This window comes from Muntiacus reevesi, chromosome 2 (genome assembly GCF_963930625.1).
Source record: "Muntiacus reevesi chromosome 2, mMunRee1.1, whole genome shotgun sequence".
Lineage (NCBI taxonomy): Eukaryota > Metazoa > Chordata > Mammalia > Artiodactyla > Cervidae > Muntiacus > Muntiacus reevesi.
The window spans coordinates 122,000,002-122,016,318 of NC_089250.1; the positions used below are offsets into that span (position 1 = coordinate 122,000,002).

Sequence of the window (16,317 nt, forward strand, 5' to 3'; positions counted from 1 at the left end):
GTCACAAAGCACTGGACCTGACTGAGGGACTGAGCACACAGCACATGTCTTTAAAAAAAAACTTTGAAAAGTGTACATTGCTTCTACTGATGTAAGCGTTGTTACTGAGACCTTCTATTAAATGCAATCTTGGTATTCTTCATTGTAGTGGGTAAGGCTGCCAGTGTGACACTTTCTCCTGATGCTTTGCTCAAGATAACTGACCCTAAAAATAATGCCACCCTCCCCAGCCTGGTCTTAGAGCTCTTCATGCTGTGTCTGGACTAGAATCACTTGCAGAAAGAACCTCTATTAAGCTCGGGCTGTGGTAGTATTCAGGGACAAGAAAGAGAAAAATGGTGAAGTCCAGTATCTTATTGCTTAAATCTCTGAAGTGTCTTATTTCACTTCATCCGAAAGTAAAGTCTGTGTATGATGTATCGTAGCCCTTGGTCAGTCATGCAGATGTTCCCACACCACATGCAGAATGGGGTTGCCCAAGGCAGGAAAGCATCCTGGTGATGGAGCTGGGGACACAGCCCTGCAGGCTTATGGAAATTCACCAGGCCAGGGCAACAGGTGTAACGTGTGTGTGTGTTTGAGGATTAGCCCTTTAGATTTTCTTCTAGTGGTCTGGGCACTCAACCAAGACACTCCCTCTCTGAATCTCTCTCCTTGACACACACACATGCACAGGCATTCTTGCTCACACACGTATATACTTCCTATTCTTTTTTTTTTTTTTTAAATATTTTCTTTTAAAAAATATTGTTTTATTTCACTGCACCAGGTCTTAGCCATGGCCCGAGGGATCTTTGATCTTTGTTGCACCATACAGGTTCTTTAGTTGCAGCATGCAAACTCTTAGTTGCAGCATGTGGGATATGCTTCTCCAACCAGGGATTGAACCCAGGCTCCATGCATTGAGTCCTCAGAATCTTAGCCACTGGACCACCAGGGAAGTCCCCACACAACCCATTCTTAAAACAATAGATGTTAGATCCCACAGGAAGGATATGTTGTGAAACAGAAACTCCATACCACAACTGGCCACAGACTTAGGTTCCAACAACAGGGGTTGAAACAGCAGTCCCATCACCAATACATAGTATCCAGAATGAAGGGGAGGCACCATGTGGGGCTGATGGAAACAGTGGCTTTTCTTTTCACATTTTCAGAGAGGCTTAAATATTACCAGGCTATCACAAGTCCTTGTTACAGGAGTTTGAAAAATAGAAGTAAATGAACAAAGCAAACACTGATACCTTTAATGATATTTCTTTACCAAGTGCATCATTTGTGAGACAGCTTTATCTTCATAATAGAAGGATAATTAACATCACTAATTATCTAATTAAGTTCATTAAGCATCCACCAACAGTGCACTGTGAAGTTGACATTATGTTCTACTGTCAACAAATGCTTTTGATTTCTTAGGAAGTAATTAAAATGTAAATTAGCATGTGATTATATGCACAGGGGAAGTTTTGAATCAGATATTCATTTTAAAACTGCTTAGAGCAACATAGTTTTTAGATTTTTTTTTGGTCAGTAAAGCAGACATTTTGCTATTAATGGTATATATTGAAGTTGCCATTTGTTCACTGTTTGAATCATTGCAAGATTACAATGCTGTAAGCAGAGCGTTTAGTTGATATATTTGCTACTGTGTTTTGTGTTTTTGCGCATATTTGATCATTTTATTCAGTGTGTGTGTTTGTACCCTTTGTGTTTAACAATATCACAACTGATATTTTTTTCTGAAAACTTTCTGTTACTTAAATTCTCTAGCTGAGCTTGCTCTTTAAAGGCATTTTAGGTCAACTCTTTCAATGTATTTTTTCCATTTGGAAAATAATCAATGACTTGCTCAGAGCATGTGTCCCTACACACACAGGGAAAAGGGAAGTTGCCCAGGTCAGACTTGTGGTCTGAACTTCTTGGTTGCAGATTCACATTTTTCTGCTTTCTTAGGGCAGCCCCTTCGTTTCTGATGAAATGGGCCTGTGGTTGTGCTGAATACAGTAACCTTGTTGGATTAGGACCTTTCCTGAAACATCACAGTCTCTAGACGTTTGCTGGAAAAGAGGCTCCCAAGACTGAAGCCACCTGGCCCAAAGCCCCAAAGCTTCTCTTCTTTGAATAATCTTGGTGGAACCCTAGAATTCCTGTCCTTTACTAAAGCTTGCAGTTTACTGTGAGCTCTCAGTGCCCATGAAGACACTGGGCCATTTGAGCATCTAGCTGATGCCATTAGTTTAGGGGGGAGGAAAAGTCTCTTCTCGGGATTCTGAACCTGTTACATTACTTCTTGGATAATTTTTTCCAGGGATGGATTTAGGTGGTGATAGATCCAGGCCCCTCAGTTATGTAGGTACAGATTTCAGATAAATGCAGAGAGAAATACAGAGGCCTAAGAGAGACTGCCTCTTGTCCTCTTGAGAGGATCAGTGTCAGAGCTCGGGCATGAGTAGAGCCCAGTGAACCACTAGCTAGTCATCACTGTGGATGCTGACATCCCTCTAGTCCAAGCAGAGAGAGGCTGATGTCCTGGGGCCTGGGGTGGGACAGACATCGTTGTGCAGTGACTGGCAGTGGATTGAGGCCAGCCAGACCACAGTGACACCATGCTGCGAAACTCACCAGCAGGGGGCTAGGGATCCACATAGAGATGGGCATTATTGAGACTGATCCCCAAGCTCTGCTGACAAGCCGTGAGCTGTGGTGTAGTCTATGTTGACCTGGGAGAAGGGCACCATCTATCCAGAGAGGGCTCCTTTTTCTAATTCACGCAAAGAACACATGCAGTGGCTAGGCTAGCAGAGACCCTGACCTGACCAGGGGATCCTTCTGCTAAAATTGCATGATGGTGACCTTCTCCTAACATGTAGCAAGTACCTACCTCAGCTAGCACATAGAATTTCTCAATCAGCATTATCGACTGTTTACTCTTAAAACTTAGTGTGGTCTACTATATCATGAGTTACTAAGAATGCAAAGGCCACAGAATTAAAGAATATTTAATACTGACAATAACTTACTTGGTCCCATGGCTGGCTCATGGTCCTGCCTCCTGCTGGTCACTGTAACTGGCGCTAAGGAATGGCTGCATCACCATGCTCCACAAAAGTGGAGCATATCAAATACAATAAATACTTTATCATATGTAGTTCAACAGCATATGAATTTATTGAAGATATACTAGTCCTCACTAAGAATATAGAGATGAATAACACAGGACCTTACATTTAACAAATCCTTGAAGTCCAGGTATTTATCTCCCTAGTTAGATTATATCTAAGAAGAATTACAGTAGATGCATTTCTGAAAAAAAAATGTAGATATGTCAATATTTTATAAATTAATAGATTCGAAATTTGCATAGGGACTTGGCAACTTGAAAAATCCTGGGTTGAATCCTTTTGAAAACTAAATTCAGCCCTTTACTTTGAAGGCTAATTATACCTAGGAATCTATTTTGAGGTTCAGGTTTTTATAGATTAGATTTCCTAATGTGAGGTATGCCTGCATTCCAGAAACTTTATGTTGTGGTTGGGGTGGGGTAACATCATTACAGAAAAGGCTTTCAACTTTTAAAAATTATGACTTTTGGCTGGGGAAAACACATCTTTTGATTATTTATTCCTCTAAATTTGAATATTTAAAATTTAAGCATATTCATTGGTGTGGAATGCTTTAGAGTTCATAAGACAGAAATGTCCCAAACTATGTAAATGATAAAAAAACGGCAGATGGTAGTGGAGTGGAGATTCAGTCTGGGGCCCTCCCGAGGCATTGCTGCCATCACCACCGCCAGCCCCTCACTCCCAGATCGGCCGCAAGACGCCTGCCGCGTGAGTTAGAGCCGCGGTCTCGCCCTGGGACCCATCTATTATGAGAAACCATTTTGGTTAATTAAAAAAGTCTTTCAGAGTCTCAGAACAGGAAGTTCTGAAATTTTCTTCTCATCACTGTTGTCAGTGGGGGTTGGTGTAAACTTGGCTGCAGGCCGTCATGGAAGGAAATGGGCCTGGACGTGGAGGAGGCAGTGGAGAGAGCCAGAGAGCGTGGAGTCCAGGCCTGGGAGGTCTCTCAGGGGTTCTGGGATGCTAGAGTATCTACTGGTTTAATTAGGAGTGATAGGAGGAGTAGCTGAGCTTGAGCATCAGATGGATTCTTGCTAATGGTTCCTGACTCATAGACTTATCTGTCTGGGATCTGGTGTGCGGACTAGGGGCAGACTTGGGAATGCCATAGGTTGTAAGTGATAATAAAGCTGAGAGGGAAGAGCAAACTCCTGAAAAGGACTCGGCTAGTGCCAAGGCTTGATGGTGGGCATGAGTTCATGTGTTTGAGAACAGAGGGAGAATAGTGGATCACACAGATTAAATGTGAGACTGGTCCAGGAAGAGGGTGGTAGGGGCCAGTTGTCAAGTGCCATTTCAATTTTCTAGGCATCAGAAAAGATGTATATGTCTGTGACTCCACCTGTATACACATCTCTACCACCATCTCTCTCATCTACTGAACACTCAGTTCTGATCTGGACATTCCCTCCTTCAACAGTCCATGAACATTCATGGATCTTCTACCATATCCCAGGTCATTGGCTTAAGACCAGAGGGTACTAACAGTAAAGAGTATGTCCCTGACCTTCTAGGTGGGTGAAATAATTACAATATTAACAAGCTGAAGTTGAGCTGAGACTTGGAGAAGGAGGAGGAGGATGGAAAGGAGGAGGGAGGATGTGAAGGAAGATTAGTGGGGACAGAGGGGCCCCTCCAGGTGCAAAGGAACTGTCGTGGGTCAGCGGCTGTCTTTGTATTATTACTGGAATATCATATCCTGTTTATGTTGATCCCATGTATGTATCTATTTATATTCTGACTCAATCCCCAGAGGATTTATGGTATCTAATGTGATGCAAGCAATAAAATGAGGAAATGAGATCAAGAAAAATAAAATTAAAAGAAGGAAGTCAATTCCTAGGGAATTAAGATCATAAATATGTAGTCCATAACGACTTACAGTCAAACATCTACAGCATGCCTGAGCTTTCTGGCTGTCATTGTGGAGTGGGAGGCAAGATAGTTTATATATTTATTCCTCTCCCATCAATTATGCTTCTGCCAAGGAGCAGAAGTGCTTGAGAACAGGGACACAGGGAAAACAAAGCAGGTGGTCCCTCCCAGAAGCTTACTGTGCCCCATCACACCGTCATGGCACCCTCATTGTGAGTTCTTAAAGATCAGGTCTCATCATGTCATGTTCCCGATTAAAAGCCATCATTTGTTCCTACACTGTCCAAAGGAGGCCTCAGACCCATGACCCATGACCATAGTGCAAGAAGCCTGATCCTCACTATTTTTCTAAGTTTCTTTCCTGTGACAATCTTGCACAGTGTTGGTGCCAAATGGGTCCACTTCCATATTTTATCATAATGTACCCTGTCTTCTCCCATCTCTTCACTTGGGCAAATGTCATCCCATCTACTTGGAAGAGCCTGCCCCTTCCACTGGACCAATTGCTTTCTCCTGTGATTTAAAATCACTGTCCCTCCTGAAAGCCCTTTCCAGTCTGGCCATGACCCCTATGACCACAGTTATCTGTTTTTCACTCACAATGGTGGCATCTCTGCAGGACCAGCCTAAGGGAGAGGGAAGGGCTGGTGTTGGTTATGTTACCCGTGAGTCACATGCAGCCCAGCAGTGGACACCTACTGGCAAGTCCTGGTGTGGTCCCCAGGAGAGCCGAGGTGAGCAGGAATGTGCGACATCCTGGCGGACAGGGATGTATACAGTCAGGGTGGTCATCCGGAAGATCCTCGTGTGGGCCTGGATTGTGTTCAGTCCTGTCTCGAGAGCTCAGGCTAAGGGTTCTGCTCCAGATGTGGCCAGTGATAGGCTGCTACTGGTCAAAGTGGCCTTGTCTCTCTCCTTACAGCCTAAAGAAGGAGCCTTCTCCATAAGCTCCAACTGACCTGTTACTTCTATTTGTATTGCCAGTTTCAACATCCAGACTGTCTCAGTGATAGGCATTATTTGGAGTCAAGGAAGCTGTATTAGTTTGTCAGGGTTGCCTTAGCAAATTACCGTGGACTAGGGGCTTCACCAACAGACAATTATTTTATCACAGTTCTGGAGGCTAGAAATCCAAGATCAAGGTGTCTGTCTGCAGGTTTGGTTTCTCCTGAGGGCTTGCTCCTTGACTTGTAAATGGCCTTCTTCTCCTTGAGAGCATCCCTTGGAACTCCTTCTTTTCTTAGGAGGACACTGTCCAGATTGGAAAAGTGCTACTCTAAAAGCCTTTCGTTCAATTAGCTTTTTAAATACTCTATCTCTAAAGTATAGTCACACTCTGAGGTACTAGGACTAAGGGCATCAACATATGGATTTGGGGGGAACATAATTCAGTTGGTAACAGCAACCTCAATTTCAGTATGTGTTCAGGGGGAAAGTGTTTCCATGGGTTGTAGTATCCCAGGGTAGACTCTCACATTCATCTCTCACTCAGACCCTAAGTCACTCACAATTCCTAAGCTTCTGCTCCTGCCCAAGAAGATTTGGGTCTCCATGAGTCTCACCTCTGAGGATGAAGATGACAGAAATTTGCAAAGACCTGGCAGAGTTCAGGAAAGGTCAGCGTGCTGATACTTCCCATCTGTCTGAGTTTCACAGAGGCTCTGATGCCCCAGGAAGAGACAAAAAAAGGGAAGGTGGCTTCCTTGAAAAGACCTGGTGCCTGCCATTCCAAAGCTTTTGTCTTTTGCTCCACAGGAGTTTCTCTTTTTTTTTTTTTAAGGTAGTCAGTCTCCACGTACTCATGATGATTGAATTTAATAAAAACATCACAGTTCAAAAAAGACAAATTAGAAACCTCCATTCATCTCAGAAATTAATATGTGAGTGAATTTAACAAGAGATGAATTGCACTGTGGTGATCTGGTCCCTCTTCACACACTCTGAGCACCAGTTGTTTGTCATTATTGCTGGAAATATGATTATTACTCTGGTATTGCTTGACATTTATTAAGAATCCAGGGGCTTTGTCTCCAGAGTAGAGAAAAGTGCAATTATCTGGGCATTTGGAGGAAAAAGCATTTCCTGGCCTGAGTCATCCAAATAACTTTCCTCCACAGACACCTTGACCACAGCTTGCTGCAGACCCAAGCCATTCTGTCCCTTGGTTCCTATTTGCCTCTTTCATAACCAACTGCTAATATTTGGCAGGTGCATATGTAGGTATTATACAGGATTTGCCAACAAACAGGAAAAGCATTTCATTGTTTTCTCATTAACTGCTTCTATCATCTAACTAAAACCAGGTCTCCACCAAGAACTTATTTTTGAAGGCAGATGATACATCAGCCTTTATGGAGAGAAGGAATAACAGAAAAGTTACATAGGTAATCTGTTTATTGAACATTTCACAACCAGGAAAATACAGAATTTCAGATGGGTTTAAACGTGGGAGTGGGAGTGAGGGCCAGAACTGCCCAGCTCCTGACTCTTGCTCTTTGCAGATCTGGATGTCTTGTCACCTGGTTCTCCTGGGTCTCATTAATCCTGACCATGAGGAGTGTTTTACTCCAGGCAGGAAGCGACCAGCTGCAGAGAATTTGTCTCAGAGAAGTGACAAATCTCACGAGCTTCATTTCAGTCTCTCAAACTTTTATCTATTGTTGTCTGCATCTGCCAGGCTGTTGGGGACAGAGATAGACAATGCCCTTGAAAAGTTTATTCTAAGTTTTGCGCAGTGGCAGTATCATAGCCAATGAGGTTTATCTGAGGCATGATTATTGCTAATTGAAAAGTTTATTCTAGTGGGGATTCAGGTGAGGAAGCCAGTCACTGTGATGTGGAGCACTGTCTCTGCAGGGTTTACCACTCTGCTGTGGGGCCCTCAGGGGGTGTGCTAGGAATGATAAAAGTATTCCTGATAATTGCTGGTTATGCCATAATAGAAAAGGACTTACACAGACATACTTTCCTTGGTTGCTCACTGCCACCCAACTACTGGCACTGTGAATCCAGCCCCTCAGCCTGTACCAGTGGAGGAGAGGTGACCAATGAATGACCAGTGTGGCCAATGAGAACGTGGGCCCTATGGTGGAGGAAGCCGCTTCCAAATCCACAGTTCACTCTTGCCAGGATGAATGGGAGGGAGATCGCCTGAGTTTAACTTGAGCCTGTCACTTGTTTCTTTGGCCAGAAAAAGGAATCTGGATTTGACACTAAAATCAAACAGTGTGGTTATTGCTTTTCTTTTATGGATCATTAGTGCATATTTAGACATCTTAAAAAATTATAAGGAAAACTGCCTATAGTGGAATCATGTTATATGGAGTTAAGTTTTAAAGCCTATTAATAAAATGAAAATCAATTTGGCAACAATACTCTTAAAAGATATTTATTGAGAGGTTTGAGAAGATTACTGATAGAGAATAATATCATTTGTTGTTTCGTGTATTCTGTACCATCCTTTGTACATCCATCAGGCAGCTTTTCCACCATTTGGGGAATGAATTACTATTTCTCTGTTTAAGTGTCTGATGAAGTGATTGGCTTGTGCAGTCTGGGGAGAATAAGACTTAACAAAAATTATTTATCTTCAAGCATGAGAATTATACTCATTACAATGAATTGTTTACATCCAAGAAATATGTGGAGCTATATCCAATTCAGAAAACAGACTCATCTATTCCATCTCAGTTTCATCATGGGACTTAGGTGACAGGGTTGTGAGAATTCCATTGTATTTTTAATACCTTTTTTATTTTGGAATACTTTCCATGTACTTTTCGTATTTATATTCAACACCTCCCTATATCCTTCACCCAATTTCCCCGGTTATTCCGGTTATACCTTATCATAGTACATTAATTAAAGTTGACATTGGCACATTACTAGTAATGAATCTCCAGTCATATTTTGCTCTCACTAGTTTTCCCACTAATCCAAGAATCAGTCCAAGGCACCACACTACATTTAGTTGTCACGTCTTCTTAGTTTCCTCTGGACTCTGACAATTTCTCAGACTTTAATTATTTTTCCGACCTTGGCAGTTTGGAGCGTACTGGTCAGATATTTTGTAGAATGTACTTCAATGTGGGTCTGTTAAACATTCTTCTCATAATTATCCTGAGGTTAAGAATTTTTGGAAGGAAGACCACAGAGGAGACACATCCTTCTCATTATACCGTATCAGGTCAGGGGTGCCTGACACCCACACAGTATCATCACTGGTGATGTCAGCTCTCATCACATGGTCACGATGGGGTCTGCCAGATTTCTCCACTGTAAATTTACTATTTTCCCTTCCATCTTCTATTCTTTGGCAGCAAGTCATTAAGACCAGCCCATTCTTAAGGCAATTAAGCTCTGCCTCCTGACAAGGGAAATATCTGTACACATTATTCTAAATTCTTCTGTTTGAAAGGTTTGTCTCTTTCCCCCCTAATTAATTTATTCAATCTTTTATTTATATCTGTAGAGACTCATCCATATTTATTTTATAATTTGGGCTATAATCCACCAAGCTTGTTATTTATTTTGTTGTTCAAATTGTTTGAGCTTTTTGCTCATAACATTTAATTGATCTCACACTTGCTTTCACTTGGCTCTCTGATCTTTTTTCACTGATCACAAATATATTTCAATGCAATTCTACTATAACCCTTCCTAACATATTTTGTGTGTGTATTATTCAGGAAAAGTTATATTACAGTAGTAAACACTCCCAAAACTGATTGGCCTAAAATAGCAAAGGTTTATTTCTCATGTGTGCCACACTCTGAGTTGGTCATGAGGCTCCTGTGCCTTAACCTCACCCAGTGACACCAGCTCAGGGAGCAGTCATCATTTAGAACTTTGAGTACTGCCGTGACAGTTGAAAAAGAGCTTAGCGAATTGAGCCTGAGCCCTTAAAGTTTCAGCACACCTCCCTGGCCTCACCTGGCTCAAAGGTGACAGGAAAAGTGGTTATGCCATGTATCTGCAGGAGGAAAGACCTAGAAATATTTAGCAAATAGCACTAATGATCAGCACCCTGTATTTTCTTTCAGTTTTCCTTGTCCATGCAAATCTATGCACATTTAATTGTTGTTAGCACATTATTTTCTAACTTCATTTTAAAAAATCTCAATATATCAAAAACCTGGTTACATATCATCAGAACTTTTTTGATACCAGGGCTGCAATGAACGGTTGTATAGGTTGTGCACAAAGGCACCTGGCCAGAGTAGCAAAAGGAAGCTGAAATTCAGCCTTTGTCCCGCTATTCAACTGTAAGTTCATCTGCTTGCTCAAAGGGAACACGAAGGTGCTGTACGGACTAGTGGTGGCCCTGTGTGAATGTAATTTGTGGTGACTGCATAATACCCGGCAGTAAGGATGAACCATCCCTCCACGTGTTGATATTTAAATTGTTTTATTTTGTGCTGCTATAAGCAGGATGGTGGAAAATGTTGTTTAGTGACTATCTGTGCATATATTTTATGATTTCCTTGGAGTAAGTGACTAGCAGTGAAAATAGTGAGTCAGGATGAAAATAACATGCATATGTCAGCACTGGTAGGTACACTGGAATTTCTCACTACTGAGTTCAATCCCAGACCATGCCATACGTGGCTGGAGAGGCCAGGGCCTACAACTGTAATCTTGGTACTAAGTTTCTGAGCAGGATCTGAGGGGTTGTGTTTAGATATTGGCTTTTCTCTTTTCTGGCGAGGCTATACAACTGTGATTACAGGACTAATGATGCTTTAAACAAACAATATAATGACTGTCATCAGTGACAGCAGGGGCTTCCTGTGGGAGAACTTGAACAGGAGGGTCACCAGCAGATGGCCACCCCCAGGGGTGCTCCTGGCAAAGGTGGGTACGACCAAGCTGAGGTCAGCTCACTTACAGGTGACCCTCCAGATAGGCTGTATCCTGTTTTCCTTTCCAAGATCTGATCTGTATTCTGTAGCCAAACCCTTCCCTAAGGAGGCACTGGGACAGCAAGGCACAGGCTCTTTAAACCAGACCTGCTTTGCCTTTCAAATCTCCAAACAGCCCTCTGAGGCCCTTGGTTCTACTTCAAAGGTTCTTAACCTCTTTAATACACAGACAGTTGCTAAGCAAAGGCTATTTTGCTCCAATAAGTAATGCAGAGCTCTGCTCTAAATTTTCCCCCATCGATGAGTCATATTCACTGCTGCCCAGGCAGACGAGCTTCTGCCCTTGAACCAACCGAAATCGTCCTCCTCCTGTCTCCACATCCTGAATGTGACAACTCTCCAGGGCACGAAAGTTCTTAAAAGTCAATAGCAAATCAATAATACGTTTAGTACTGTGGTGGTGCACAAGGGGAAACCATGTGGGAGAAAGGCTTGTGGTGATCTAAAACGTCATCTTCTGGTGCTGCCAGCTCCTGTATTGTTGGGGTCACCTGTCCTCAGTTTCCTGTTCTGTAAAATGGGAATCATCATAATACGGATTTGTCAGGTGGCTAAATATGCAATGTGATAATGCATATGAAAACTCCTTTGTCAGTTGTAAAGTGCTATGTGCACATTAGTTATTGGATGGAAAGTTGAGAGAACAGACCGAAGGATAACAAATATTTGGGCTATCGACACTTATATAAACCATTCAGGTGCCCTTGGTCAGGTCCCTCGCCCATCCTCCTAGTCCACTATTGCAAGCCTTCACCTGCTCAGCGCTCAAGGGGACAGAGCCATGTTTTCCTCTCCTTCTTCAGTGAGAGAGCACATTCCTTTTGACAGAGCTGCTCTGCGTCCAAGTTCCCCCAAGAGTTCTCTTCTGCTGCACGTCTCCAAAGTATAATATTAGGAAAAAGACTGGGCTTTTGCCTTAGATGTAAAATTAGTCAAATTTGTCAGCATTTTATGTCATTTGCAGTGCTCACAATGATTGTTCCTTATAAATGTGCATAAACATGTAACAGCAATATTAAGGAAAATTTTGTAAACAAAAAAAGAGAGAAAGAAAGAAATCACCCTATCCCCACTACTCCAAAACATTAACTGGGGTTTTAAAATTATATTGTTTCCATAGTTTTGAGTCTTTGTTGATAAACATTTTTCCATTTTCTTGAACTATGAGACACATAGAAAAAAGTGTTCAAGTCACAAATATACAAATTTAAGCATTTTCATGGAGTGAACGTGTGACCACTACCCAGGTTAAAGAATACAACATTAATGGCTCCCTAGAAGCACCCCCAACTTCATGCCCCATTCTAGTCACTAGCACCTTCTACTCTCAAAGTAGACAATTTCCTGGCAGCTAACATACATCAGCTTTCTACACTTTACTTTTATGTATATGAAATAACATATACACTCTTCTGTTTTTTTTCATTCCAAACTATGTGATTTATCCATGTTATTTCATGAAACAGTAGTTCATTTATTTTTATAGTAACCAAACAACATTTTCATACTGTTCTCAAATTTTTTGGTCTCAAGATTTGTTTACCCTCTTAAAAATTATTGAGATTTCAAAGAGCTGTTGTATCATATAGATTGCATCTACTGATATTTACTGGGTAAGAAATTAAAACAGAATTTTTAAAATGACATTTATTAATTAATTTAAAAATAGCAGTAATAAATCTATATAATTTATATGCAAGCATAAGTAACATTTTAAAAAAATTATATAGTTTTTTTAAAATTGTGAAAAGAGTAGTACTGTCTTATATTTTTGCAGATTCCTTAATATCTATCTGGCTTAGTAGAAGGCAGATGGATTTTCATATATGCCTTTTATTCAATTGGTTGTAATTCTTTTTTTTTTTTGGATGAAATAAATGAAGAAAATCTGATCTTTCATGGATATGAAGTTAGAAAATAAAGGAGTATTTTTTTGAGGGTGGCATGCTCTGTGGCCTTGTGGGATCTTAGTTCCCTGACCAGGGTTTCGATCCACACCTCCTGAATTGAAAGTGCAGAGTCATAACACTGAATCACCAGGGAAGTCCCAAGAAAGGAGTATTTTAATAAACTTTTTAGAAAATTATAGATATTATTCTTTGATACTACACCAAAATTCAACAAGTAGCAGTTTCTCGGAAGTTATTTGAAACTTTTATCAGTGAAATTTTTGTACTCTGTTACAGTAAAATGTATTTACTATCTTGTAGTTTGAATGGATATTTTAACCCATACATGATTTGGAACATGCATATAACAAATAGCGAAAACATTGGTTCCCTGAGTCGAAAGATCTCCCAAATGTTGATTTTCATTATGCAACGTGGAAAAATCATATTCATATACCACCAATCTATCAGAAAAATATTTATCTACTGAGAAACTGTCAAGCTCACAAAGGCAGTTACAAGTTTTCCAATATTCTAACATTTGAAATTTGAATGCCCAGATTTTATTATAGGCTGCAAATACTGTCAGTGGTTTTATTTAATATGACAGGTTCATTTTGTTCATTTTCAAGAAAATATCTGCCAAATGCCCAAGTCTTCATAACTTTAGTTTTGTCTGTCAATCATTCTTTCAAGGGCTTCCCATGTGGGTCATCAGTAAAGAATCCACCTGCCAGTGCAGGAGACGTGGGTTTGATCCCTGGGTGGGGAAGATCCAATGGAGAAGGAAATGGCAACCCACTTCAGTATTCTTGCCTGAGAAATCCTGTGGACAGAGGAGATTGGTGGGCTACAGTCCTTGGAGTTGCAAAATAACTGTACTTGACTTAGCAGCTAAACAACAACAACAACATTCTTTCAAATAAAAATGATGTCCTATTCCAAAAGTAGCTAGTTCAGTTCACAACTCTAACAATTATACAAATGCTTTTCCTTGAAATGACCACTATGGCTTTTGGTATTCAGAAGTGCTTTATGTAGATTTCCCATTTTATCACATAGACTATTAAGAAGTGTATTCAAAGACTGAGATTTCATAAAATTAATCCTGCACTTTTTCATCAATGACAATCTTAAGTGAAGATTTTTTTTTCCCTATGAGTTCCTGCTGATGAGGACTATGTACAATGATTACTGTACAGTTGGCACCAGTGTCTTGATTTGGACTATGAAAATTGTTTTACTCATCGTGGCTTTTGGACCATCAATGCACATGTCAACACAGTGAAAAAAGGCAAAGGTGTTCTAGTATTTTGAAAATAGTTGGGACTTCACAGATTCCCTGAAAGGGTATTAAGAGCCACTAGGGTTTCATGAACCACATTTTTAAGAACCATTACCATAGAGGATATAATATATGACTATATCATAATTTATTTATCTAGTCTATTCCTGATGGAAGCCTGCGTTGTTCTCACTTTGGGACTACTTCAAACACTGCTGTTACCAACTTTCTCACATGTCTTCTGGAATACACATGCATGAATTTCTGTTAAGTATATATCTAGAAATGAAATTGTTGGTTCTCTGGGTATGTGTATACTCATCTTTTAAGACACTGCTAAACAATGTTCCAAAATGGTTGTACCAATTTAGCAGTGTAAGAGAGTTCCAGTTGCTCCATGTGATGATCAAAACATGACATTATTAGCTATTTGAATTTAGATATTCTTATTGTGGTTTTAGTTTATATCCTCCAGATGACAAATGAAATTGACCTCTTTGTTATATGTGTATTGGTCATTGACATCTTTTTTAACTAAGTGCCTGTTCAAATTTTTCTTTTTAAAAATTTTCCACTGAATGTCTCTTTTTTAATCTTATTGATTTAGAATAATTATATGTGTTCCCAGAATTAATTTTTTTTCAAATGGTGAAGATAGAGCCCTCAATGACTTTTTTAAAAATTAAACTTTCTATTTTAAGAATTGTAGATTCACATGCAATTGTAAATGATACAGAGAGATCTCATATACCTTTTACCCAGTTTCCCCAAATAGTATCACCTTGCAAAAAAAAAATATAGTGTCACAACAAGGAATATCTCCATCACTACAAGAAGCCCCCTTGTTGCCCTTTGGGGATTTTTTTCTCCCTCAGCATAATTCTGTGTGGATTCATCCAGATTGTTGTATGTATCAACAGTTCATTATTTTTTATTGTTGAGCAGTGGTCCACATTATAGATGTTTCACATTTTCTTTAATTATTCACCTGTTTAAGGTCATCTCGGTTGTTTCCAGTTTATGTCTGTTATGAATAAAGCTGCTATAAACATTCATGTACAGATTGTTGTGTGAGTATAAGTTTTTCTTTCATGGGATAAATCCCCAGAGGTTACAACTTCTGGATCTTATGGTGGTTGACTAGATTTTTTTTTTAAATCTACTGACTTGTTTTCCAGAGCGACTGTACCATACATTCCCACCAGCAGTGCATGAGTGATTAAGTTTCTCTGTATCCTCACCAGCATTCGTTGTTGTCGTCTTTTAAATTTAACCATTCAGATACAAGTGTAGTGATATCTCATTGTGGCTTTTTATTTTCATTTTCTTAATGGATATTGATGTAGAACTCAGTCCTTATGTGCTTTGTTGCCATTTTCATATCCTCTTTATGTCTATTCATATCTTTTGCACATATTCTCGTAGACTTTTTTTTGCACATAAGTTTTAAATTTCTTCATATATTCCAGATGTTAGTCCTTTGATGGATATATGATTTGCAAATATTTTGTTCCAGATTGTAGCTAATTATATCATTTTTATATGAGTTTTGTAGAGCAAAAGCTTTACTGTTGATGAGATCAAATTCATTAATTTTTCCTTTTCTGAATTGTGCTTCTGGTATAAAATCTGAACACTTTAGCAATTTGTTGAATGAGAACAATAAAAGCATACATCTTTGTTTTCAGTCTTAGAGAGAAAGCATTTATTGCTTTGCATTAAATCTAATGTTAGTTGTGAATTTTTGTAGATGATTTTTACCAGGTTGTCCTCTATTCCTAGCTTTCTGAGAGTTTTATAGTGAATGAAGTTTGAATTTTTTCAAATACTATCAAGCATCAATTGATATGATCACATCATTTTCTTCTTTAACCTACTAATATGGTAGATTACAATGATTGCTTTTTGGGTATGTACCAGCTATGCATACCTGAAATAAACTCCATTCTGTCATTATATGTGATTATTTTTATGTATTGCTAAGTTCTATTTGCTAATATTTTGTTAAGAATTTTTGCATCTCTATTTGTGAAAGTTAGGTTTATTTTCCTGTAGTATTTTTGTCTGGTTGTGATATAAAGTTATAAGGGTATTGCTAGCTTCATAAAACAAATTGGGAAATGTACCCATATTTTCTATTTTCTGGAAGACATTTTGTAAAATGTATGTTAATTATTGCTTAAATATTTTGTAAAATCCTCAAGTGAGGTCATCTGGACATG

At 39.6% G+C, this 16,317-nt stretch overlaps 1 protein-coding gene and 1 pseudogene across 4 annotated transcripts in view; both read left to right on the plus strand.

The window, feature by feature from the left end:
• The window catches only part of WDFY4 (WDFY family member 4), a 247,190-nt gene that overhangs the window by 132,873 nt on the left and 98,000 nt on the right, over window positions 1–16,317 (plus strand). The window lies entirely within an intron of this gene.
• On the plus strand, window positions 7,724–7,803 carry LOC136161967 (U4 spliceosomal RNA; annotated as a pseudogene).